This window comes from Barbus barbus (assembly GCF_936440315.1).
Source record: "Barbus barbus genome assembly, chromosome: 11".
In the NCBI taxonomy this organism is placed as follows: Eukaryota; Metazoa; Chordata; class Actinopteri; order Cypriniformes; family Cyprinidae; genus Barbus; species Barbus barbus.
The window spans coordinates 11174421-11202186 of NC_136739.1; the positions used below are offsets into that span (position 1 = coordinate 11174421).

At 39.5% G+C, this 27766-nt stretch overlaps 1 pseudogene across 1 annotated transcript; it reads left to right on the top strand.

Annotated features, from left to right (window-relative positions):
• The first annotated feature begins 2386 nt into the window (after positions 1 to 2386).
• LOC306877109 (SUMO-conjugating enzyme UBC9-B-like) lies at positions 2387 to 26925 on the top strand (annotated as a pseudogene). The gene is made up of 6 exons: positions 2387 to 2499; positions 2568 to 2672; positions 2794 to 2846; positions 26137 to 26233; positions 26281 to 26475; positions 26622 to 26925. The product of its transcript is annotated as an SUMO-conjugating enzyme UBC9-B-like (transcript).
• The last annotated feature ends 841 nt before the right edge of the window (positions 26926 to 27766 follow it).

The window sequence follows — 27766 nt, forward strand, 5'->3', positions numbered from 1 at the left end:
CGTGGATGCATCCACTTCTACAACGAAAGGCAGATTGGGATCAGGATGGACCAGGAGAGGTGCGGTCGTGAAGGCTTCCTTTAGATTCCTGAAGGCAGTCGTGGCGTTATCGTTCCACGCCAGGATCTTGGTTCCACCTTTGAGCAGGTCTGTGAGAGGGCTTGTAATGGTGCTGTAATGGGCAATGAAACGTCGGTAGAAGTTTGAGAAACCTAGGAATCTTTGGAGCTCCTTGATCGTGGTGGGTTGTGGCCAAGAGGAGATGGCCTCCACCTTCCTCTCGTCCATGCGGACGCCACCACTATCGATGAGATATCCGAGGAACTGAATGCTGGCTTGATGAAAGGTACACTTCTCAGCCTTGAGGTAGAGATGGTACTTCCGGAGTTGTTGTAGGACCTCCGCAACGTGTCGGCGATGTTCGGCCGGGCTCCGGGAGTAAATCAGAATGTCGTCAATATAGACGATGACAAAACGATGAAGGTACTCCCGGAGCACCTCATTCATAAATCCTTGGAAGACCGAGGGGGCGTTGACGAGCCCATAGGGCATAACCCTATATTCATAATGCCCAGTGGGCGTGACGAAAGCAGTCTTCCACTCGTCCCCCTCTCGGATTCGAATGAGATTATAGGCGCTGCGGAGGTCCAGTTTGGTGAAAATGGTGGCGCCACGTAGTTGTTCCAAGGCTGCAGGGACGAGAGGAAGAGGGTAACGATACTTGATGGTGATGTCGTTCAGCTTACGATAGTCGATATAGGGTCGGAGACCACCATCCTTCTTGGCCACAAAGAAGAAGCTGGAAGCAGCAGGGGAGGTAGATGGAGTGATGTAACCTTGCTGTAAAGCCTCCTCAATATACTCCTCCATGGCCTTCTGTTCGGGAAGTGAAAGTGGGTAAATCCGGCCTCTCGGTACTGACTCACCCGGTAGCAGATCAATTGCACAGTCCCATGGCCGATGTGGAGGTAATTGGGATGCTCTCCGTGGGCAGAAGACGTCACTGAATTGCCGGTACTCCGCAGGAATGTCTACAGACTGCAGGGCGACAGGGCTTTCAATGGTGGTGGCACAGATGGGCAGACATGTTGAATTCTCCGATTTAGGCTGAGGCATCTGTGGGAAACATCGCGGGAAACAGCAGTCACCCCATTTTAATATTTCGCCTGTGTGCCAGGATAAGATTGGGTTGTGTTGGACGAACCATGGTAGGCCCAGGATGATATCAACCCCAGATTCTTCAAGGATAAGGAGATTAATTTCTTCTATGTGTAGTATTCCCACTCGTAATTGTAGTGGGCCAACACAGCGTTTAACAAGACGGCGGGACAGGGATTTACCTGTTATGGTTTGGACTTGATAGGAGGTTTCAGTGGCGATGGTCTGGAGCTGGAGCTGTTTGCAGAGGGGTCCTGAGATAAAGTTCCCCGCAGAGCCGGAGTCCAGGAGGGCGGTGACTGATAGGGAGTGAGCACCAATGATCAGTTGGGCATGAGTGGTAAGGGGTTTCATCTGGGGAAATTTGGGTCGAATACCACTCACCATCAGCCGGGATGGACGGATGTTGCACTCTGTGATCCGATGGGTGTTGTCTCCACAATACAGACATAACCCCTTTTGCAAACGGCGGCGTCTTTCAGCAGGTGTGAGGTGAAACGAGTCAGTGAGCATGTGTTCAGGTGAGTTTCTAGTAGGGGATGTCGAGACGGGTGGAGCGTTAGGTTTCAACACTTCGTGGGTTTCTTCAACGCAGGCTTGCATTCTGTTGGAGCATCGTATCGCCATTTGAATGAACTTCTCGAGGCCATGGTTGTCATCATACGCCGTGAGGTGTAGACGCACAGAGGGGTTCAATCCCTGGCGGAATACTGTCAGGAGTGCAGGCTCGTTCCATCCGCTCGCCGCCGCTAGGGTGCGAAATTTGAGAGAGTATTCATGGATTGTGGATGAGCCCTGTCGCAGCCGATGCAGCTGTTCGCCCACGGTGGAATCTCCTGGAGATAGACCAAAGACTTCACGAAAATGAGCTATAAATTGTGAAAATGAGTGAGTAGCAGGACCGGCTTGGGACATAATAGTCTCTGCCCACTTCAGCGCTGGACCGGTGAGGGATGTGATGACAAAGGCGATTTTGGAATATTCGGTGGTGAACATCTGAGGATGAAGATCAATAATTAGAGAACATTTCATAATGAAGCCGTTGCATTCCTCCGGCTGACCAGAGTAGGGCGCTGGGGTGGCCATGGGACTGGCGAACAATACAGGCGAAGAAGAATTGATGGCTGGTGGATTCGGTGGAGCGGGAGGTGAAGCCGGTGGTGCAGTTTGGGTGAGAAGTCTCTTTAAGGTGTCTACCAATTCTTGAAATGGATCGTGAGTGCTCATGATGTCGTCTGTGTGGTCCGATCTTCTGTTATGGAAGCAGGCGGACACGGAGGTAAGTGATAACAATGTGCCTTTATTTACAGTGAATGTGCTGGAGATCGTGCTGAGAGGTGAGTAGGTGAACTTGAGGTTGGATGCCCCGGGATCTGACGACTGAACTGATAATGTCCTTTGCTTCACAGGTATGACTGGACGAGACTTGAGAGGATAGCCGGAGCCAGACGAGATGAGTCCCCAACAGTGGCGAGACTGCAGACAGGGGAGACAGACGGAACGGAGAACAACAGGTTAGACAGACAGGTAAGTTGAAGGTAGGTATACTCATCGGCTTCTGGAGACGTAGGAGAGGAGTCCACATTGAAACAACGAGATCGGACGCTGGGGTGAATCTGGTGAGTGTCTTTATAGTGCTCCTGATGATGACAGTGATGAGGTGCAGGTGCGAGTGGTTCAGAACGCAGGTGAGGCTGATCGTGGAAGTTGAGTGGGGGGAGAGCCTGGCCGTGCTGTTACAACTATGTTATGCTGAATCTTATTAAACCTAAAAGTGCATACTGGCATTTTAACACTCCTTTATTGAGTGATACTTTTTTAAAGATTCCTTTAAGGTTTTTTGGGTTTTTTGAAAAACAAAATCTTTTCAGTCAGTACAGCAATGGTGGGATTTTGGCAAGATTCAAATTAAACAATTCTGTCAGTAGTACACTCACAACGTTACTAGAAAGTTAGGATGATCTTTAAAGAGTCTGGAAACTGATATAAATGACTGTCAGCAGCTAGCTGATTCTACTGGAGACCATTATTATCTAGATGCCTGTTTGAAGAAAAAAGCACAGTTAGCTGATCTACAAGGACATAAAGCACAGTGTCAGTCCTCTGTCCTGTGTGTCATGTGTTCCTGCCTCTTGTGTCCTTATTTGGCTTGTTTCCTGTCCGCATTTGTCATTAGGAGTTCATTTGGTTCCAGGTGTGTGTTTCTGATTATCCTGTGTATTTAAGTCCTGTCTGTGTTGTGGTATGTCGTCTGGTCTACTCGTTACTCCTCGGTGTTCCTGTTTGTAAGCCTTGCCTTGTCCTGCCATGTCTTGCCGTGATGTTGTCAGTAAAGACCTATTATTTGAGTTACGTCCTCGCCTCCTTGTTCCGTGTTCCTCCCTGCTGTGTGCACCGTAACACACAGGGGGCACTGCTCCGGTCAATATTTCAAAGTATCGATCAAATGGATGAGCCATCCAAGTATTTTTTCAGCCTTGAGAAAAAGAATGGACAAAGACTCCTTATTCAGGCATTGCATTCTGAGGATGGGGGTTTGTTGATAGACCCCGTAGACAAGAAGAGCTGCTGGTTTTTATCAGAACCTTTACAGAAGTGAGTTTAATTTAGAGAGCAAGGAGGAAAATGCTTTCCTTGACGCCTTACCCCAGATGTCCGAGGAAGGTTAGTAATGTTGCTCTCTCCAGCCCTCTGAGTTTGGGAGAGTTGCATAAGGCCCTCCAAGGCATGGAGTCTGGGAGAGCTCCCGGGGGTTAATGGCCTCCCAGTTGATTTTTTTAAATCCTGAGTTGGGAGTAGATTTGCTTCAGGTACTGAATGGCAGTTTGTCGGAGAGCAGGCTCCCGTTGAATTGCCGTAGAGCGATAATGACTCTCATTCCAAAAAAGGGAGCTCTCACTGATATTAAATGTTGGCGTCCAGTCTCACTTCTCTGCAGTGATTATAAGTTGTTTTCTAAAACATTGGCCAACAGATTGGCTGGAGTAATGGACCTTGTCATCCATCCGGACCAGACCTACTGTGTTCCGGGTAGATCTATCTTTTATAACATATCTTTAATTCGGGACATTTTAGAAGTGTCAAATTTGTGTAATTTGAATTTTGGTCTGATCTTACTAGATCAGGAAAGTCATTTGATCGAGTTGAACACATATATTTGTGGAGAACCCTATCAGCTTTTATTTTTTGTCAAAAATGTATAGATATGATCAAAGTGCTCTATAGTAATGCTGAGCGGCTTATGTGCTCCCTTTCAGGTTCATAGGGGCATAAGACAGGGGTGTTACAATTAAGATGAAATATACATGGCTTATCTTTACCCATTTATTAAAGTAATATTCGTCTGTCAGTTTATGCTGATGACGTCATGGTTGTTATCAGTGGGCAAAATGATATACAGGTTTTGCTTAAACTGATTGAATAATTTTTGTCTATGTCTTCTGCCAGAATTAACTGGACAAAATGTGAAACATTGGGCCAGTGGTAAACCGAATCTTCCTGATGGGTTGTTTTGGGGAAAAAATGGTATTAAATATTTGAGTGTTTTCAGGTGATAGTCTGACCCAGCAGAACAACTGGGAAGGGGTTCTTGGAGCCAAATGGAGATGGCTGATTCCAAACATGTCATATAGGGGACGTACTCTTGTTGTTCATAATTTGGTGTCTTCCTCCTTATGGCATAGGCTGGCCTGTGTTGACCCTCCAGTTCATCTGCTAGCTCAAATTCAAGCTATTCTTGTGGATTTTTTCTGGGACAATTTGCACTGGGTGCAACAGTGTGTTTTGTACCTGCCTGAGGATGAAGGAGGACAAGGACTAATACACTTACACAGTAGAACTGCTGCCTTTCGGTTACAGTTTTTACATAGATTGCTTGATGGTGCATCGGATTTTAGTTGGAGAGCTGTGCCCTGCACTCTACTGCAAAACTATGGGGCCGTTGGGTTGGATAAACATCTTTTTCTACTAGACCCTTCACAAATGGACTTGTCTAAGATACCATCTTTCTATAGGAATCTTTTTAAACTGTGGAGTTTGTTTCGTATTCACAAGGTTGAAAGTTCACATTCTCTCTATTGGCTGCTGGAGGAGCCTTTGATACTTGGAGCCCGTCTGGATGTATCTGACAGTTACAATTTATATGGACTCAGTTCTGCACTTCAAAAATCTGGAATTACAACTTTGGGACAAATGTTAACTTTGGCTGGCCCAAATTTGGAGAATTCTGAGGTTACATCCCAGCACTTTGGCATTAATTTGGTTTGTATTGTTTCCATCTTGTGTAAATTGGAAGCAGCACTTACAGCTGAAGAGGATCACATGTTGAAGGACTATCATTATGTAGTGAATGATACTACCCCCACCCCCCCCCCCCCCGCCAATGTGCAGGACCTTGTTTAAAGCTGCTACCTAATTTAGAGGGGTGTACAAGTCTTTTCTTAAAACCTTGGGGAATCTTTATGGTTTGATTTATTGTCAGCCAAGAGTAAAACTTTGTATAGTGCTTTTGTTATGGCTTTTAACAGCAAAAGCCTTAAATAAAGTTGATACACCATGGCGATCTTTTTTTTGTCTTAGACGAAACTGTACAACCTGAGTGGAGATCCTTGTATAAGCCACCTTTCTCTAAAAGGTTAGGGGACATACAGTGTCGAGTTCTTCTATACCTCCGCGCTTACCACGCTTCCGTCCTCTCTCACACCGCTTGCGACGCTGCCTTGTGCAGGTAGCGTCAGTAGGCGAGGCCGCGGTCTCGAGGTCCGGCTCCAGCAGTAAACAAAGGCCTCGTAGCTTCTCAGTAGCCGCCGGCGAGATTTGTTGTTTGTACGAGTTGCTGATATCCAAAAGACTTTGGCGGTCATAGATGCGTTTTGGAGTGTTTTCCTTATGAGTTAGCGGTAAACTGACACTATTTGGAGACGAACAGACGACATTAAAAGACATAAAAGCATCGTCTTTGGGACACGGAGCAGCCACTGCGACTGATCGCGCCGCCATCTCATTCAAGGCAATGAGACAACAAATAACCCAATGTTTAGGTAATGTTTAACCCAGCAACAAAGTTAACCTGACCCACTGGTTGGGTCAAATAAACAACCCAGCATTCTGGGTCAAATGGCTCAACCCAACACGTGGGTCAAAACAACCCAGCGTGCGTTCTGTACCATAGTTACCCAGCGGCTGGGTTAAGGTTTGGTTATTTTTTAACCCAGCATTTTTAGAGTGTGGGCTGGAATAGCAAATGATCAGTATTTAGTCTATGGGCTATGTATTAGCCTACTGATCACAATCTCTTTAGTTATAGTAAACAAACAAACATGATTTTAGTAATGACAGAGAGCGAGAGAGAGAGCACATAGCTTTTCTTTTCAGACGTTTCTCAGATTTCCCTTCTGAAAATACCGGTCTAATAAGCGCCATCGAGTGGGAGAGAGATTAAAGTGCCATTATTTCATGCAGAACACACCAACTTTCCGATCCGTTCCGGTGTTTATCCACTCCGTATTAATATAACACTCTAATTGCGCCACTTTAATCCTGTGGTGAAAATTCAGAGCAGAGAATGCACAGGTCCGGCGAAGAAATTGGTATTATTTTTTGAGATTCTGGATGGTGATCCGGATCGCTTGATGCGCACAGCGGGCGCGCATCTTCAAATGAGCTGCATTAAAGAGCATGACCGCCGGCATCAGCACACGCTCACAGCCGCGACTCCCAGCGCGCTTTAAATGTCCCTTAGATTGAGATTAAGACCTGCTTGTCTTAAACGCATATTAATCTTTTTACTTGAATAAAAGTGGTGTGGTGTTGCGCCGCAGTGGGGAGATGGTACAACCGAGTTCATTTTATTCCCAGTGGGCAATTATACTTTCAGATAATATCCTTCAATTTAATCATGTTTACAGTTAATTAATTTAAACACTGCCTTTAAAGTAGTTCTTCATCCACTTATCATTTTAAAAGAGATCCTTTTCGTTCTAAGTGATAAGATGGACTTTGGGCTCTCCAGTTATGGATGAAAGTGAATAGTCATCATGTCGTCATATAAATTGTCATTGTGTAAATGTAAACCAAATACGAGCTGTTTTCTGTTTGTATGTAATTGATTAAATAATTGATATACTCATAAATTATGTCATAACTACATTAGTTGTAAAAACCAAATAACAACCTTCCTAAAGAATATGAACGAAAAATATGAAAGAATATGAAAGAATATAACGGCAGGCCTTTATACATTATTCCTCCTGAAGGGCAATATATTCAAAATCACTCCATCAAGTTTGGCCTAAAATAAATTGATACTGATTTTCTAATAAGGGGGTGTGAGGAGAAACAAGTATGTTAGGGTTTATTAGATTGAGTTATACATAGAGTATTTGCCTGTGCATAGATGGATGTGAGAATTCTAGACACATACACAAGCGTAACTCTCTCCACAGATATTGTGTTAATTAATGATATACACACCCCGTTGTTTCACATTGGCATAATAAATGTGTATTACTTCACTGTCACACACTACATTTTGACAAATAGGTAGGAAAATGGTAAAAAAAAAAAAACACACACGCATACACACATATAGCAGCTGAGAGCTCAGAGTCAGATTTAATTTAGGGAAATAAATTCAGAAGTAATAGGCACAACAGCACACTATGGCCTGATTTGATGGCCAGGATTGATGGCTAATGCTCCTTGTAGCTTTACTACAAATAATGCCCCCCTCTCTCAACACACACACACATACACACAAAATAATTCATCAGCACCACCCCTGCCCCCATCACACCGCACATCACTGCATACTGTGCTTTTTCAGACCTTGCCATGTTAGATAATACATGATCTGTAATTAAAACCCACTTTGTTTTCTCAGCTTAACTTCTAGAGGATAATATTATTACTGTCCATCTTTGTGTGTGGGGTGTGTACATACACACATACAATACAAACAAAATACTAAATAAATTAGAAAAGTATGGCTGTGTGCATGTGTGTGTCCTATCATGCACTCTGCTCCTCTCCCGTAGTGGTGTGTATGACACCACTGGAACCAAAAGCTCACTTTCTGTCTGACCGTGTGTGTGTGTGTGTGTGTGTGTGTGAGACGGTAGGGCAGATCCCACTGCTGGACTCCCCTCTCAGCCTTAAGTCTGTCTGACATTTCCAGAGGCAGGAGCCACACGCACACACCTCACAAACATGCACACCTGATCTTATACACACACAAATATGCCTCACGCATACACACACAGGAGGCTGTGCAGGTGGTCACATTCTCACATACACTACCCACTCAACACACATACATTTTTTTAACATGTTTTTTTTTTACTTTTATTTACTGTGTCACCAGACATACTGCTAATATTATCTGTCTCTGAAAAGTGATTTTATTCATGTTAATGACAGTCAGGTGAGTCCCTCTGCAGTCACTGCATTTGTCTCTTGTGGTACAGTAAGTTTGTGTGCACTCTTCCTCAGCCAGCAGTTGAGATCGGCTGTTCTGTCTTATAGATGAGAGCTGTCCATAACGGTACACTCATGTCTGACAGTACAAGTACTTAAATGTATTATATTATATATGCACACTCACCGGCCACTTTATAAGGCACACCTTGCTAGTACCGGATTGGACCCCCTTTTGCCTTCAGAACTGCCTTAATTCTTCTTGGCATAGATTCAACAAGGTGTTGGAAACATTCCTCAGAGATTTTGGTCCATATTGACATGAGAGCAGCACGCAGTTGCTGCAGATTTGTCGGCTGCACATCCATGATGCGAATCTCCAGTTCCACCACATCCCAAAGTTGCTCTATTGGATTGAGATCTGGTGACTGTGGAGGCCATTTTAGTAAAGTGAACTCATTGTCATGTTCAAGAATCCTGAGATGATTTGAGCTTTGTGACATGGTGCATTATCCTGCTGGATGTAGCCATCAAAAGATGGGTACACTGTAGTCATAAAGGAATGGACATTGTCAGCAACAATGCTCAGGTAGGCTGTGGCATTTAAACGATGCTCAATTGGTACTAAGGGGCCCATAGTGTGCCAAGAAAATATCCCCCACACCATTACTACACCACCACCACCAGCCTGAACCGTTGAGACAAGGCAGGATGGATCCATGCTTTCATGTTGTTTACGCCAAATTCTGACCCTACCATCTGAGTGTTTTAGCAGAAATCGAGACTCATCAGACCAGGCAACGTTTTTCCAATCTTCTATTGTCCAATTTTGGTGAGTCTGTGCGAATTGTAGCCTCCGTTTCCTGTTCTTAGCTGACAGGTGCGACACCCGGTGTGGTCTTCTGCTGCTGTAGCCCATCTGCTTCAGGGTTTGACGTGTTGTGCGTTCAGAGATGGTATTCTGCATACCTTGGTTGTAACGAGTGTTTATTTGAGTTACTATTGCCTTTCTGTCATCTCTAACCAGTCTGCCCATTCTCCTCTGACATCAACAAGGCATTTTCATCCATACAACTGCCGCTCAATAATATTTTCAAAGGATATTTTCTCTTTTTCTGACCATTCTCTGTAAACCCTAGAGATGGTTGTGAGTGAAAATCCCAGTAGATCAGCAGTTTTTGAAATACTCAGACCAGCCCATCTGGCACCAACAACTATTCCACGTTCAAAGTCACTTAAATCCCCTTTCTTCCCCATTCAAGTCGTCTTCACCACATCTAGATGCCTAAATGCATTGAGTTGCTGCCATGTGATTGGCTGATTAGCAATTTGTGTTACCAAGCAATTGAACAGGTGTACCTAATAAAGTGGCCGGTGAGTGTGAGTGTATATATATATATATATATATATATATATATATATATATATATTATATACAATATAAAGCATATTTGAAAAATGTTGGTAACCAAACAATTGAAAAGGTGACTACTGATTTCCATTTTGTGACTTCCAAAAAGCCATGAGTCTATGCTGTGACATATCTTCACTTATCTTCTTTTATGTTCCACAGAAGACATAAAGTCATTCCCGGTTTGGAAGGACATGAGGGTGAGTAAATTAATGAATTTTAACTTTTGGATGAACTATCCGTTCATTCACTTCCCAAACCTCTTGTCCTAAGGCTTGCGGGAAGGCGGGGAGCCTATCACATCATCTGTATGGTTGGTCAGTCCATCACAAGTGAGCTATCCTTATAAAGTTGGCATGAAGTGTAACTTTTCTTGCCTATTATGGATGTCTCTGAGTGAAACATCTTCCTAAATATGAAAAAAAGTGGGGCAGGACTTGATTTGGTTCATCAGGAATTGATCAGATCATTTCATCATTCATCTCATGTGGGTGACAGCTTGTCCCACCCTCATGCTAGTGAACACATCATCTGAGAAGTGATGTCAAGGGCCAAGGAGAAGTTATTTTGATTTATATTTTGCAAAAATGGCTAATTAAATTAGTAAATAAATTAAATTAGTACGAATAAAAAAAAGTGGTTGTGAAGTCATTTAAGAGCTGTTATGGTACCTTCAGAAAAAAACTTTGAAAATAACATTAAGCATCCCAGGACTGTGAACAGACATTTCAAGAGAAAGTTGCTCACACTGAGAAAGACGGCACCATGCATTCATACTAAATGCACAACCATACTGTTCAATTGAAATTGGTAGTCATTTAATCAAATAGGATGCTCAAGCTATACACTGTAAATCTACTCAATAAAATTGAGGTAACAATTTACACTCAATTTGTGTGAGTAGATTATATCCTATTTATTTGGGTAAAGAATACTTAAATGTGACAGTTATGACGAACTAAAAAAAAAAAAAAATAGGGAAAGTATACCTAATATTTTTCAATACTCTACACAACTAATTACAACTTCATATGCTCATTTACATAAAACCTCTTAAATGCTTCCCATTAAAAAATAAACAAATTTGTTTACACTTTATTTTAGGGTCTCTTAACTAGTTGCTTATTAGCATGCATATTACTAGAATATTAGCCATTTATTAGTACTAATTCAGCACATATTAACACCTTATTCTACATGACCTTATTCTACATCCCTAATCCTACCAATACCTAAATTTAAACAACTACCTTACTAACTATTAATAAGCAGCAAATTAGGAATTTATTGAGGGAAAAGTCATAGTTAATAGTGAATAAGTGTTCCCTATTCTAAAGCGTTACCACAAATGTGTATATATGTGTGTGTGTATATATATATATATATATATATACTTACATACTGTATTCTTGCTGTGTCAGAGTCACCTGGTGACATGGTAGAGAGCACCGACTGTCCTCATGTTTTCATTTAGAGACATTCTGAAATCTCCTGAACTGCGGCTGTTAAGTGCGATTGATTTATTGGCCCTTTGAGTCGGACACTATTATTCCCCTCCTCATGGGAGCAGCAAACTCAGACACTGGGGGAGCATCCCGCCACGACAACTAAAGCGTCTTACTCATGGGGAGCATCCCCTCTCCTCAAGAGAGGGAGAGAGACAAAGTAATTGCACCCAGAGGAACTTGTATCCCACATTGTTAGCTCGTTTCTGTTGTCTAACTCTGCTCACAGTGCTGTGAGAACAACTGAATCGAGACTAACAAAGGTATATTAAACTAAAAGAGGGAGATGAGTAGTGAGGATTATATAAGTGTTTATATGGATCAGTGAGAAATCCTTCTTTAATTATATGCTCTGGAGTGTCGAACAGGTATAGCACGTCCTTAGAGAGACATTCATATTTTTCATATCTTTAATTTCTGTGCTGTGAGGGAGATATTAGATACTTGTGGAACTTAATATATCTTGTGAGAATACATCTCTGTGTTCTGTACTATAGTCAGGAATCAAACTCGAGAGAATTTTGAAAAAGTTAGCCTCCTTCTCCCCTTAACTAATTATGAACTCAAACATGCATTTTAATTGTAGGTATGCTCTCAATATCATACTTCTCTGGATCTACAATAGCCTAAACCCCTATATTCCAGAATTAGTTGATTTGTAAGCAGTATTGAAGAACTCAGGTGTCAGAAGGGATCCTGAGGAAATATTTGACTCTACTGTTTTTCTTTTTTTGAGTAAATAAAACAATAAGACAGACATGAATCCCTGATCAGAAAGCTAGGAGTAAACATTTGTCTATCTGGTTGTCTTGTTGACCCGTGAAGATGCATGACTGAATAGCTGATGGGAAAATGGCTGTTGCAAAAGGAAAAGAGATACATGAATCTGTAGTTGCCACTTGAATGAGCCATGTTAAATCTACACACAGCTCATCTAAACAGTTATCAGCATTTGTGTGATAATACACAAAATAATAATAAATACAAAAACAGCATCACTTTTTTTTTTTTTTTTTTACCTCTTAGCATGATTCTCTGTGATCTGTGCATAGCACAGTGTTCAAGTGGCCGTTGCTTAATTGTCATCTAATTTTCATTCATTGCCTAATAACAGTTTTTCTCAATCGATTTGACACATTTCTCCAAACTTGGGTCACTGTTCTCAAAACAGTTAACACAGTGATCTGAACACTTTGTAATTGTCCTAAACAGACGTTTACAACAATATGTATGTTTTCATTCTTTTCATACAAATCATGCAAATAATTCTCAAAACAATGTGCACAAAACTCTCAAATGTTTTCATTATAGTTAATACAACCAAGCAAAACTTTAAAATATCTGAAAAAAAGGTTTTACACAAATCAACATTTATGTACCATTTGTCCAAACAACAAAATTCTGTCATTTGTCCTTATATCAAATGAACATGGTGTATTTTCAATTGGCCCTAAACTGATAACTACTCGGTTAATCATACGCTCAACACAAGAAATGCTGTTTTTCTAATCGTTTACACATTTATCACAATTGCTTTTGAGTAATAAAAGGGAAAGTATACAAAGAGCAAGAACAAATATGCAAAAAATAATAATAAAATATAACTAAAAATATAATAAATAAAAATAAGAATGGAAGGGGGTACAGAAAGAGGTGTAAGGCAGTGGCGTGGGTGAAGAAAGGGGAGTAATGAGAGAGAAGAAGAGTGGAACAAGTAGAAAGAGATGTGAGAAAAGAGGAGAGGAGCAGGAGAGGGAGAAGACATGTGTAGAGAGGAGGGCATTGGTGTAGTGGAAAGAGCAAGAGCAGAACTCGTGGATAGCGAGAGAACCACACACCTCACTCTGGGCAGTACGGCTTCAAGGATGAAGAACCATGATCCAGGACACGGATGGACACAACACTCGGAGAGAACACAAGAGGCAAGTGCACAGGTAGGTAGGTAGGTGAGATAGCATACAGGAGTCCACTTCGTATGAACGAGACCGGACATCTGCGTGTAGTGAGGTGTGTGGTTTTATAGTGAGACTTGATGAGGTGTAGATTACGTGCAGGTGTGCTCATTAGAACTCGGGTGAAGGTGCTCGCTGTGATTGGCTGGTCTGAGAGCCTGGTCGATCTGTGACATCAGGTGGATAATCAAGATTATTTTGAATGAAATAGGAGCATTGTTGACATGGTGGTCCAGAACAACAACACCACCAACCACAAAGGAAGAAGCCTGTGGAGATGTTGAGACAGGAGCTTGTCAAGCATGGATTCAATCTTCTCACATTGTTTCCCCTATGATGCAAGCGCAGCAAAAATGTAGTGCAGATAAAATGCAATGAAATTCTCTTCCAGATGCAAATGAAAGGCAAGATCAATAATTCAGGATAATTCATGTATACAGCAAACAAACGTGTGTGTGTATACAGTGGTGGCCAAAATTTTTAGAACACTAGTATTTTCACCAGCTAAAAAGTTTGTTTGCAGTTCTTGCTGCTAAAGGTGGCACAAACATATTTTAAATTTAAAGGCACGATTAGTTATTTTCTCATGGGTGAAAGCAGGTGCTGGATAACAATTTTTATTTTGTTTAGATATGCACAATATATACAGTATAAAACAAAACTCCCTGTCAAGGAATTGCAATAAACATGTATTTTCATTAGCATATTGTGCCTCTACAGCTGAATGTGTTTTATAATTAATAGAGAACAACCTATAGATTTGATGTTAATATTTACTTTTAATAAATTCATTACTAGAAAAAAATGCAGTGCTTCATTTTGCAGTAAAGTTGAACTGTTTGGTTAAGGTAATTTTGTGTTTGGATAGCTGTGCTAAATATTTTGAGAACAAGTACGTTGCATTGGAGAAAAGTGTCAAATCGACTGAGAAAAAAATGTAAGTGTTGATAATTTAAGCGGAATTCAGCAGCTGTTAAGTTTTCACCATTTAGAAAGCAAACTAAACAGCTCAAGTCTCCAGAGCTGCCTATATGAAAATCATCTTTAATATCAAGTTGTTGTTGTTTTTTTTGTTTTTTTTCCTTCCAGGTGAAAATGTTCTAATCACTTGATTTGATTTATCAACACCAAAGTTAAAAGTCTCCAGAACTTTTCATCAATATTCTTATGTTTTGTGGATATTTACACAAGAAAAAAAAAAAAAAAAAGTGGCACTGTAAACTTTCATCAAAACCCCATAAAACCCCTTCGTGCAACATCTCTTTTCTGATGGCATGTATTCCAATAGACCTTTTTCACATTCTCGGGTTCAGTGGAAGTCGTCATAGCTGGGTAAACTTCTATAGCGGTGAATAGGAGACTACCACAAATACAATATGTTTTTTTGCATTCCCATTTGCTCAAATAGAAAAAAAGAAAAACTCCACCATAATATTTTCATGACTTTCAAAAAAAGGAAAAAAAATAAATAAATAAAGAGAGACAAATAATGGCAGTCAGAAGAGAGAACAATATCAAAATTAACATACGCTGTATTAGAAACACCCTTGCTGATTTATTTATTTTTATTTGGTGCAGAAGTAATATTATACAAATTATAGTGTTATAAAAGTGTTATAAATGTACATAGGTTGTTAATGGTCAGCTGAGTTTCAGTCCCTCCCCTCCAGCAAACTTTCACTCACATGAGAACAATTAACAAAGATTTGGGGGTTTTAGAGGTTTGTAGAAATTTCAGTTTGAGCAAAAGTAATTGTCATGCTTTAACCTAGCACACATCACTAATAACATTGTACCTCTGTAACACAGAGGAAATTGGGCAGGACAAGGAATAAAAATGTCAAACAGGTCTCCATGACCAATTCTACAGGATAACTTACACAGCCTGCAGCTGCTTGTGCCAAAGTGTGTTTTTAACCTGCTTATAAGAGACATCAAAGGCCTCGTTAAAGAGAGTGTTTAATCCCAGTCAGACCCACCCTTCTCTATCCTGCCTTTTCATCTGCCATCTATTTTCTTATTCTCTCCCTCTCTCTCTCTCTCTCTCTCTCTCTCTCTCTCTCTCTCTTCAATACAAACAGCATTATTTATGCTCGGTAAAACAGCCCTTAATTACAGCTGAATCTCCTCTGTGAACTGAGTTCTACCTCCCACCAATTTTCCCAGCGCTCTCTCTAAAAGCTGCCCCACAGATATTAACACCCTCTCCAGCCAGCACCTCCACATGAGCGGAGGCAATAAATAAATATGTAAATATGCAGGCGTGAGATTTGCATATGCATAGGCGGGGAGACTATTTCTCCCCTTGGTCTGGTAGTGCAGGGTCTGTCTTATTAGGCCTGTCCCCAGGTCTGCTCTGAGAGCACATGAGCGCCGTGATTAATACCGGCTCTCAGAGGAAGACACCACTGCCTCTCATAATAAGAGACAGGAATGGATGCATTGGAAGCAGGAATGGAGGGTGCAATTAATACTAATACTAAAGATTTTAGGTTAAATTATATATGAATGTGTAGAAAGTGTATACATGTCCTTTAGCTATTTCATGCAGTCTCTCAATTAGTATGAGGTCATAAAATGGCATGCATTACCACAATAAAATGAATGAGCAAAGTGCAGTTTAAAATAATTGTAAAATATAGAAAGGACATATCAACTTCTAAAAAGAATTAATACCACATATATACATTCTTATGTATATATTTATTTATTGCTAGAATTGTGTTTTCCAATGCAAGGTTCGGTGTGGTTGTTTGTTTTTTTGTCCAGCTCTGAAAAAGTTCTGAACTGAAGCTATAATTTGATAATACATGTTCTGATTTCTTTTCTCATTATGGATTTACTGAAGTATTAATGGAAAATGGTCCATTTGAAGAATGAAAAGTAGATTTATGTCTCTATCTGTTGGCTTGGCCTGCTATACTGGAGTGGGTTTGTTTCATGTCCAGGGATTTACCTGTTCCTGGCCTCCTCTTATCTCTGACACGGGAAATAAATGCGGTTCGAGTGGATGAGGTTTTACCGTCGAGTGATGCTGACAGATTCTGGAACTGTCATGATAAGGGCTTAACTTCTTTGTGGCTGCCACAACATCAAGATGAAAGAACAGCTGTGAGGTTGTAGGCCATTTTAACTCCTCAAGGCTTTCGGGTTGCACGGTATAAACTGGATAATACAGATAATACAGTCATGCTAATTTGTAGATAGTACTGTGAACAGCATCATGAATATATTAGTAAATAGAGAGGGACAAAGTCTTGTTTTGTTCGACTATTTGTCTCAGTCTTTGTCTAGAAAGGTGTGATGCATTATTTTTCATAATGAAGATAATTAAGATATCTTGTTTTGCTGCTCCCTTCACCTCAAACTCCAGCACAGAAAAAGCACAACATTTAATTGCATTTCAGGCACTGACTTCAGAAGGCCTGGCAAACAAATGAACAACCATGACCAAAAAAAAAAAAACGACTCACGACACACACACATACATTTATAACCAACTCATTGCTTTCCTTTTCTCTAATTTTCTTGTTTATTTCACCAGATGTGCATTAGGAGACTTGCTAACACACACACACACACACACATACACACACTAATTACATCATCATGGTAGTGTTTGTAAAACACTGCAGCCTAACACCACTGTTGAAATATCCCCCCTTCTAATTACTATTTTACTCTCTTTTTCTTGGCGACACCTTCATGATAGATCATCAATCTGATTCTGCTTTAGCCTAGATTTAAACTGCTGATTTTGTCTGGCCAGAGGAGAATGACACTATTTCGACAAACTATTTCCCCGTCTAAATACTGTAAAGCTGATATAAATCCACCCGGCTTTATATCAAGCTGATGTAAAGCTGCTTTGACATAATTTGCATTGTTAAAAGTGCTTTACAAATAATATTGACTTGACTTGATCATTACTTTTCCTGCAATTTGTTCACATTTATATATGATGTGGATCTGATTAATTATTATGATTAATAGCGAAGAGTTTTGCGGGTACAGCCATTAATACAGCAGCTATCAAATGAGGGACTGAGACAAATTGAAGGTGGGACAAATTAAAGGTTCCACGTGCTAGATCAGATTAGACAGACAGCTGCACAAATACAGAAATCCAAAGTGACCATGAGTGACATTGAGCACAAATGTTTGTTGATAATTAATATATTAATTAGTTGTTCTGTTGTTGTTGTTTTTTTGTTTTTACATTTTAATACTTTTAGCAATGTGCATTTTATTATATAGCAATTTGTACTCAACTATTATATGTTTTGCTTGTTGTATTCATAATTGTGTTCATGGTGGTTTTTGCTTTTTCAGGATGACTGCTGCCTGTATACAATGTGAATGTATTAACAAACACATATTTCAAATACAAACTTCATTACAGAGATCTTTTATTGGTATGTTTTTGAAATGTTTATATGATTGAAACAAATGTTGCAGTACCATCTAATAGCGACATGTATTAGTATGGAATATGTGTTGTAGTGCTGGTGTGATCAAAGGAGTGACATTCCCATATATCCCTAATGAAGAATTAGGGTGTCACCTCGTGACCCAAATCTGCATGCTAGGTGATTGTGGTGGCCCGACACATCGAATGCTTATTTCAGATGGACAGTAGTCAATTCATCTCTCATGTGGATGCCTCATTAATGAGAGAAGAGAACTGCTCTCTCTCTTTTGCTCTCTTCCTCTGTCTCTCTTTCTCTCATTGTATGTGTGTGTGGCCAGCTATGGGCCGCATGCAGAATGGATTTATGGTGTCACTCAGCCCAAGAGAGCAACTAATGAGAGAGAGAGAGAGAGAGAGAGAGAGAGAGAGAGATGGCAGTGTCCATGTGTAATTCCACACTCCATCCATAAAGAACAAGAAAGAGCAACAGAGAGAAATAGAGTTTGAAAGAGAGAGGGGAGGGGGTACACACCCCTCATTACATGCATGCGTGTGTGTGTGTGTGTGTGTACATGTGTCCCTGGAGTTTTCTTTAATATTTTAATAAATAACATCAGCCCAACAAGAAATTAATGAAGAGTATCATTAATAATAGTTGTGCAGCGATGGTGCTGAAATTAAGTCGGGCCACTGCAGGGGAATCTCAGGAGACTTGGGATTTTTCCGACAGCAAACAAGGTCTCAGCAGCTGGCTGACTTTCCTCCTGCCCCGTGCTTCCACAACAGGTTGAATGTAATAAAAGAGGATTTTGCCAGCTATAGAGTTAAGCCCGCAGAAATCTGTTCCTGTAGAGTGGAGCTAGACACTCAGCCAAATGTGATTCTTAATTAAACTTTAATCAACATAGCACTGTTTGCAGTGGAAGCAGATAAAAAGAAGGTGTCTTCAGCTGTAGTCCTGTACTGTTGTGTCTAATGGATGGGTATTGTAACGGTCTTAACCCCCTGCTGTAGACACCATTATTTAGTCATTATTTTAACAGAATATAGATACAGAACCAATCCGTGTGCAGAGCCTCGTCCATTTAGAACAGTTCAATTTTGAATAGGTAAATTTGATAGTTTAGTTTAACCTGGTCAAATTCACTGTACAATTTTAGAAACCACTATAAAAATGCAAATGGACCTTTTAAGAATGGTCACTAATTCAATATATAACACAACCTGCTGAATAAATATGCTCTTAGTAACACATCAGTGACCGTTACACATTTATTACTAACACTAATACATATACATATATATATATATTATAAAAAAAAAAATTGTATCACACAATAAATACACAGTGACATGAATACTGCAGAGATTGACCATAAATGCATATATATACCACAATTTTTACTGTGTGTTCATGCTATGCACAGAAATTGCTCCAGAAGAATTACCTCACAAACAGAGTAGTTATTGTCCTCCAGTGTAAGTGAATAAATCTTTAATAAGAGGAAAGCCCTACATTGCAACTCACAAGAGTAATGATTGTTTTATGAAGTATTGCTGTGTGCACAAGGCTGTGTTACTGATAGAATTTGTATATATCATTTAGTAAGTCTAATGCTGTACCGTCATGGGGTTGTGTGTAATAGATATCACTGTTTAACCACTTAATTCTGCACTATATACCTCCCTGTGAATGCTTTACACAAATGACCCACCGAGAGCTCAGTGCCTCATCTACAAGGTAAAACACATTAATTTAAAGCAAGCAGATTTGGGTCAGGAACATTTGCATAACAGTGCACATAATAAAAACACATAAATGAAAGAAAAAAAAAAGTCAGCACCAAACTGCATATGCTTCATCATATGCATAATTCCTATAAAGGTCCTTTGGTTGTAATGTGACTGCATTTGTCTTCATAGACTGTTGTGTAAATCATTACATTAAAGTGCTTATGAGAGTGACGGCTTACTAAAGAGACATAAAATAAACCAATTAGAAAACACACCAAGACTGTCTTTTTTAATGTTTGGTCATGTATTTAATGTGATCAATTTCACGGTAACACATTTTTTTTCAGTTCTTTACTCAGTAAATCACTTATAATTATTTGTCAATGTTTGTTGTAAAATTAGGAGATCAGTATGGTGCTACACTGAGAGTATTTGCCTCCTCCCTTTATTAAAAGGTGCCCCATGCCACCTTCTCTATTACTTATGCTCAGCAGCCGTCTGTATCTGAAACGGCACAATTTTCTTCATAATAAAAAGTGGATTACAACGAATCAGAAGAAAGCATCCCCAGCTGTCGCCAAGAAATGAGACCATCCTGCTCAAAACCTCTGATGATTAAAAGCACATTTATGTATTAATCTGTAATTAGGTAAGCACTGCTTTCTCTGGTATCAGAAGCCCAGAAGTGAATAATCACCACCAGGGATTTAGCAGCTTTTAAAAGGCCTTTTATTACGATAAAAACAGCAGACTTATCAATATTTGAAAACTTTCAGAAGCTCAGTATATCTCTCACTTGTTGAGGTTCCTATGAGGAGCCAACAAATATTCAAATCAGTTCTTAAAACAACAACTGCCCATCAAACAATGGATGATGGATTTATGTGATTGTATTTATTTATTTGTGTTAATGTAAAGAATAGAGAAATATTCTATTTGTTTATATGTATGGCAGTGAGAAAGAGAAAATACATATTTGTTGTTTGCCATCCAATATTTTTGTCTATTTTTTATTTATTATTATTTTGTGTGTGTGTGTGTGTGTGTAATGAGAGAAAATGAAGAATTGCCTTTGCTTATATACACTATGCAGCGCATACATCTGTATTTAATTTTTATTTAGCTAATTTCCAACATATTTTATGACATTTTAGAGTAGGTCCTCTACAGTTAAATGCTGAATTTCTCTGAAATCGCTGCAATTTCTCCCTGCTGCTTAAACCTGCAGAAACACAGCATGACACAGGATTTTTGTCTTGAAATCATTACCGACGCATGTATGGATTTTCCTACAGACATTTCAGATTCTTAAAGAGTGTATTGATCGGGGCTGTGACAGGCGTATGTTTAGACACATGCAAAGATGTTTATGAGAATGTTGACTGAAGAAACACACTGATAAATCACCATATGTCAATAGCACTTTGATTTGTCACAAACAGCTGTCAATGGTCTTGCTGTGATAGATGCTTATTTGTTTTGTTTGTGTTTGTGTTTGTTCTTTTTCTTTCTTTTTCTTTTCAGACCTGAAGGTAAATGGTGCACAGAATAGTGCAATGGTGCAATAACAGCACTAAAATAAAGCAATACAAATTTAAAAGCATTAGATGTAACAAAAAGAAAAAAATTGCATGAGAAGTATTATACAGAGAATATTTTAAAAATAGAAATATCTTAAACAGTCTCTCAATTATGTTTGCAGAACATTTGCCAGATTTCAGAACACTATTGTGTCACATGTGCTTTGTTGTGGACTCAGAACCTTTGGAAAGAAGGTTCCTAAGCATACACCTTCCAAACCTAACCCCTTACAGTGCGTGTGGGGGTGTATGTATGAATGTGTGTTAGAGTGATGTAGGCCTGCTGAACTGCTGCCCTTCGGCCAGTGCCTCTTGACACTTGACACTTTGTCTTGTCATGTGTCACTTTGAAGAAGGATCATAATCGTCGAGATGCTCTCTCCTCCTGCTTTACACTTTTAATCGGGTATTTGACAAAAAGAGCAAACGTGTGACACCATCAAAATGTGTCAGACTACAGTTTCAGTAAAATCCTTTAGACAAGATTGTTTATTTATTTATTTACTTTTTTCATCTGTGTTCAACTGTGCAAATGTTAGGGTTGCAATAACTTGTCACTGGAGCACTGTGTTACACATTGGTTTCAATAAGGACATTAAAGGGAAACAGATTTGGTAATTATCTCAATTATCTCAAAAGAAATAGTGCTGTCCAGTAGGTTTTGTCAGAGGTCCACTGCCTAGAAGAAATTTGATCAGATTAGCACAACTGTCATGGTTATTGCTTTTAGAGCATTTCGATGGAAAACTTCCTTATCAACACTGAAATACTCACAGTGGTCCAGAGGACAAACAGTATATTCCAAAATATTTATGTCACAGCATTTGTGTGACAGATATAATCATGAAGCACCATTACTCAGGAAAATGAGTCATCTTATCAGAGATTAAGGCTTTTTGCAGAGGGATTTTGTTTACTAGGGGTGTATCAATCAGCTATAATGAAATCCTCACTGCAGACTGACACATATACAACTGAGAGTGAGAAAGCCATTCCAAATGAGATTATAAACGCATAGAGTTCATCAATCAGACCGCAGACGTGATATTGCCTTTTTCCCATGACTAGACGGTGCTGTGCAAGGGAACATACAGTATATGTGGTTTTAGCAATGGAAAACTGCTGGTTACATGTGTGTATGCTTCCCTCCAATTGTATTATGGGTATGTTTGTCAAACAATGAATACAATTCGTTAATGTACAGTTAACCCAAAAATTATATTTCGGTTATCTTTTGATTTACACTTATGTCATTCAAAACCTGGATTTTTGTTTATTTTCCCTTACATGAAAAAGAAAATTAGTTGCGATTACTATTTCCATTAAATTTATTAAATACAAATCTTCTGCTTCAAAGCTGTGTTCAACATTCATTCACTTTTACTTTTATGCACTGATAAAAATTCCATGTTTTGGTAAACTAATGAATTACTCTTTAGGAAAGCAGTAAATATGTATGCATGAGTTTATTGACTTGTTCACTATGGCTGAAATACTGTTGCATTTTTATGTGTCTGATATGTGATAATGCTTTGAACATGGTGTGGATCAGCTCACAAACATCTGGAGAAAACTAAACATTTCACATAAAGCTATACGAGGCAGCAGATGGTGTGTGTTTGTGTGTGTGTGTGTGTGTGTGTGTGCATGCGTGCGTGCGTGCATGCACGCCTAGTTTATTCAACTTGTACTAAATTGTTACTTTTCATCCTGATCTGCTTAAACCCATGAAATACCCAATTGCCTAAATCGTCTCTTTCAAAAAAAGTAATCTCTTGACAAAATGATTTAGATGTGCAATATAGGTTTCTCAGGTCATATTTCTGAATGCAGCATGTGCCCCCCACACAAGAAAGTTGTGTGGTTTGATATATTGATCTTTTTGGGGGGGCCGTTGGCAGTCTGTCGAGCTAGCACACATGATAACAGTAACAGATCTTTCTGTTGTGGCTGACTGCCTTCACTAACTGCCCCATTTTATTGAGTAAATTTAGTCTGTCAGTTCCCATGCTGGGAGCATAACTCACACATAACACATAATCATACAGGAAAACAAGGATAAAATAATCTTGTCAGGACTCTAAAAGTGATTGCTGGATGCTACATTCCCCAATCAATACACTAATTCTGCAATTTATACTGCAGGCAATAGCAGAGGAAGGCAGCTCTGATATGGTATTTCTTGGCTCACTGACCAACTTTGACCTCCGGTGTGTGCGTGAGTGTGTGTGAGTGAGCTTAACGTGTTTTCCTGCTTTAAGAAATCGCCCAGAAGCATTGAGAGAGCAGCGCCTGACATTTAAGTTCAGGCCCAAAACCCAAACTGATTAATTCCAGCGAGCACAGGCTCGCCTGCTCTTTTCCAGGGCTCTGTCTTTATGGCTGCAAAATCCTTTCTCACTGCTGCCTGATGGACGGCGAGCAACATAAAAGCTATCCGGTGATTTTCTGCTTCTTATTCCTCTCGTCTGCTTTATGGGTGAACGGTGTCTCTCGTTCGCCCTGGGGGCATTACGTATTCTCTTATGAGGTGGGCCGTTTATTAACAGACTTAATAAGACATGCTAACAGGTTTCCAATCTCAGCTGATTCCCCTTAAACAGGTGTTTGATGGAATTTCAGAATGTGGAATTAAAGCAGTAATATCATCAGGAATCATTTTTTTCATTGATCTTTAGAGATAAAAGAGTTCATTGTTGTAAGAAAACATACTGTAAGTTTCAGATCTCAAGTTCCCCTTCCCCATTTAAAAAAGAGATTTATTTATTTATTTATTGTTTATTTGTTTGTTTTATTTATTTATTTTTAACAGTCACAAAACTGTTCAGAAATCCTTCATTCTGGCATCAGAAACATTAACATTGATCGATTACAAAATAAGTGTACAGTATGGGAATGTCTTTCAAACCTGCAGCTCTGAAAATTCTTTGGAATAATTAGAAATTTATTTTAGAAAGATTCAATTTAGTAATTTATTTTAAAGGGTCATGAACTGAGACACCAAAATTCCTTTGATCTTTTGACACATAAGAGGTCATTGTACTATAAAACATCCTGTAAGTTTTAGAACTCGAAACTTTGTCGTCAGTCTAAAAACTGTTTATAATGAAGATAATCTGCTAAAATGACAGCTTGTTGTATCTTCTACTCTATGATGTAATAGTGTGGATAAACAACGCCTCTGCAGAAGAAGATCAGTAATTGCTTCTACATCACTGCCTGTTTAGCCCCGCCCACCAATTCTACATCACTGCCTCTTTAGCCCCGCCCACCGATTCACGCATAGTGTTTACGAGAGTGGCAAATGCACAGGTCTATGCAGAAATCAAACGATAAAGATGCTCTGAAGAAAACAAGATGCTGTGCAGTGCCAAGTTGTGGAAAACAGTATTTGCATTGCCTTCCTTCTGATCCCAACGTTGGGAAAGCTTGGATGAACTTTATTTTTAATGAGGTTCCAGACTGCGTCAGTAAGAACTGTTTTTATTACGTGATCATTTTGTTTGTTAAACAGATCGCTTGATATGTACTGAGTATTCATGCGTTTTTAACCTAAATCACTGCAGCGTTCATCTCTGTATAATATAGACTGTCAAATATACACAAGCCAATCATAGCAATGGGCAAGTCCGAGTTACAATCCACCACTGCTATTCAGACAGAGTGTCCTGATGAGGGGGGTCAGAAACAGGGCACATAATAGCCTATTACTTCTAAATTATGATTTTTTTTTTTTTTTTTTGTAAAACTATTGGTAACATTATAAGTGGACCTCAGAGAACAGTACAAAATAGCAATAATAATTAAAATTAATAAATAAATGAATTAATAGATAAATATGGAAATAAAAATGGGCAGTTCATGACCCCTCTAAAAAGATCACTGATCATTAAAAAAAAAAGGTAGCCAGAAAATAAAGACACCTGCTCAGTCCACTTCATGTTGCACAGTTCATAAACCATTCAGCAGCTGTTTCTTTAATATCTAAAGCTGTGGTGTCAGTTGTAGGGACCATGGACCTGCTGAAGCCAAGCAGTGCTGTTGGACTTGAACACATCTCTGGAACAGGAAAATCAACACTCATAGGGGTCACTTGCACTATATTGTTGATCTCTTTCACTGTCTGTGTTTGTATGTAATGGACAGAAAAGGGATGTGTGAGAGCAAATAAACAAACAGCCAAGTTTGCCCTGCTGGATTTTCCTCTTTATATATGTTTTGTCATCTGATATGACTGGATGTGTATAACAAAACCAGGAACACAGATAATAAAGACCAGCATGAGCAGTTTGTCCTTTGGTTGATCTTGTCATGCAGTGAGATCTGTTCTATTATTGTTTATATTGTCCATATAAATAATAATAAAAAACAATTCTCATCCTATCCTCCATCTTGGATAAGCTTGTTTCTATCCATTGTGGGATTGCCTTCTTCATATCGATAGTATTAAATTCTATGGCTGCATATCGTTGGTGACCTTTTGGTTCACCCTTGACCTAAAGGGATAGTTCATCTAAAAATGAAAATTCTGTCATTAATTACCCACCCTCATGTCATTCCAAAGTCCTAAGACCTTCGTCTTCGGAACACAAATTAAGATATTTTTGATGATAATTCAACAATTATTCTCCTCCGTGTCACCATTTTTGACAGTATCACGACGCATGTGTGTGCTTTCCTCTGAATGTAAACATGCTATCTATGGAGGGTCAGAAAGCTCTAAGATTTCATCAAAATTATCGTAATTTGTGTTCTGAAGATGAACCAAGGTCTTACATGGTTGGAACGACATGAGGGTGAGTAATTAATGACAGCATTTTCATTACTCAATTAAACATCCCTTTAAGAAGTTCACCTTTTAAGTTGTGATGAAACAGAAGCAACAGATCTTTTCTTCCATATTATGACTATTTTGTAAATATTGGGTGGGAACTTAGTTCTATGTATTGGTTGTTGGTTGGATTTTTATTAGGTTATGGGGGCAATGCACACACTAAAAGATTGGAGAAGTCCTGCATACGTCATCTGAGGGAGGGAAACTTCACAGCTTTGGTTCTCAGTCACAGAAGGTTTGAGTGAGCAGGCCCAGAAGTGGAATAACACTGGGATTCACAAGGATCAGTGGTCATGGCATTGCTCCGAGTCGATTTGCACAAGAGTGCAAAAAAATTAAGGAAAGACCATCCATTCTGCTTTGTTGCTGTGCCGACGAAATACCTTGGTGTACCATGAATCATTTGAACTGGGAATGTGTTATTGCAGGAAAGAAGGGGACTCCATGGGAAGGTGGTTTGTTTTATTTTATGAATTTGTGTAAGTATAATATCAACCTGTCCAGGGACTGCGGGTGGAAATTAGCATTTTTTGCTATAACCTGGCACATGACATCTCTTCTTTTTTAGACTAATGTTTTTTTTTGTGCATTGTCCCTGATCAAATAAATAAATTCAATTCAAGGACGCTGTTTAAAGATGACTATCCCTCATCAACCCAAAATGTGAAATTGAGCCTTCACTGTTCCATCTGAATGTGTATCTATCAGGAATCCATCAGGATACTGTGTTTTTCCATCCTGGAGGAGGATAAAGACTAGAGAACTGCCATTGCCATTAAACCGATCCTCTTAGAGATTCAGGAGCTCCTGAATGAACCGAAAATACAGGATGCAGCTCAGGCAGAGCTGTACACTATATACTGTCAGAATAGAGTGGAGTACGAGAAAAGAGTTTGTGCACAGGCCAAAAACAATTCCCTTATGTAAGCGAGGTGGAGGAATGAATGAATGGAAAGAGGGAATATGCGAATACTCATGCTATCCTCTCACTGGGGCTAAAAGGACCTGAGGGAAGCCTGTTGTCTTCACCGGAAGGTTCAGTTATAACATTTTATGAGGACATTACAAGGTCAAAACATTTAAATAAATAAATATATAAATAAATTGTTCACAATATGATCTATAACATGTATTCAGAAAACTGGTATAATGAATTTTCATTTCATGCTGACTTAAAAAAAAAAAACTCCCTAGACTGGCTGCTCACTCAGTTATATAATATTATGTATCAGTTCACTGTAACTAAGCAGCCAATACACTTCTTTACAAATACTATTATGAATGTACACTTTTTTTCTCCTTTCATTTTCTGACCTAAATGATAGAGGTATGTAATTTTCAAAGGTAGTGTCTAATTGGACCAACAGGAGACGACAGTTGACAGTTATGGCAGCTGTCTCCACACAATCAACTTTGGCCTCAACTTTGAACCCCCAATTCAACTAATATCTTCAGCCAGACCCCTTCTCTTCATAACAACTGTGACCAATTAAGCTTGCTAATTATGAAATCATATATAAAATATACACGCCCCTGCTGTGAGTTGTGCCTCATTGGACTCTCCTCCTGTGAAGGTGGACGAAACGATGGGTCCCCCCCATGCTATGCTGGAAAAGGGGGGCGATAATGATCACTAAACATCACTGGTCAATTACAGCAGGAGATTGGCATGCTGGTGCATGACCTTTGCTGTGGTTACCCTCTGAATGGATCCTGGTGTGTGTGTGTGTGTGTGTGTGTGTGTGCATGTTAAGAGAGATGATAATGT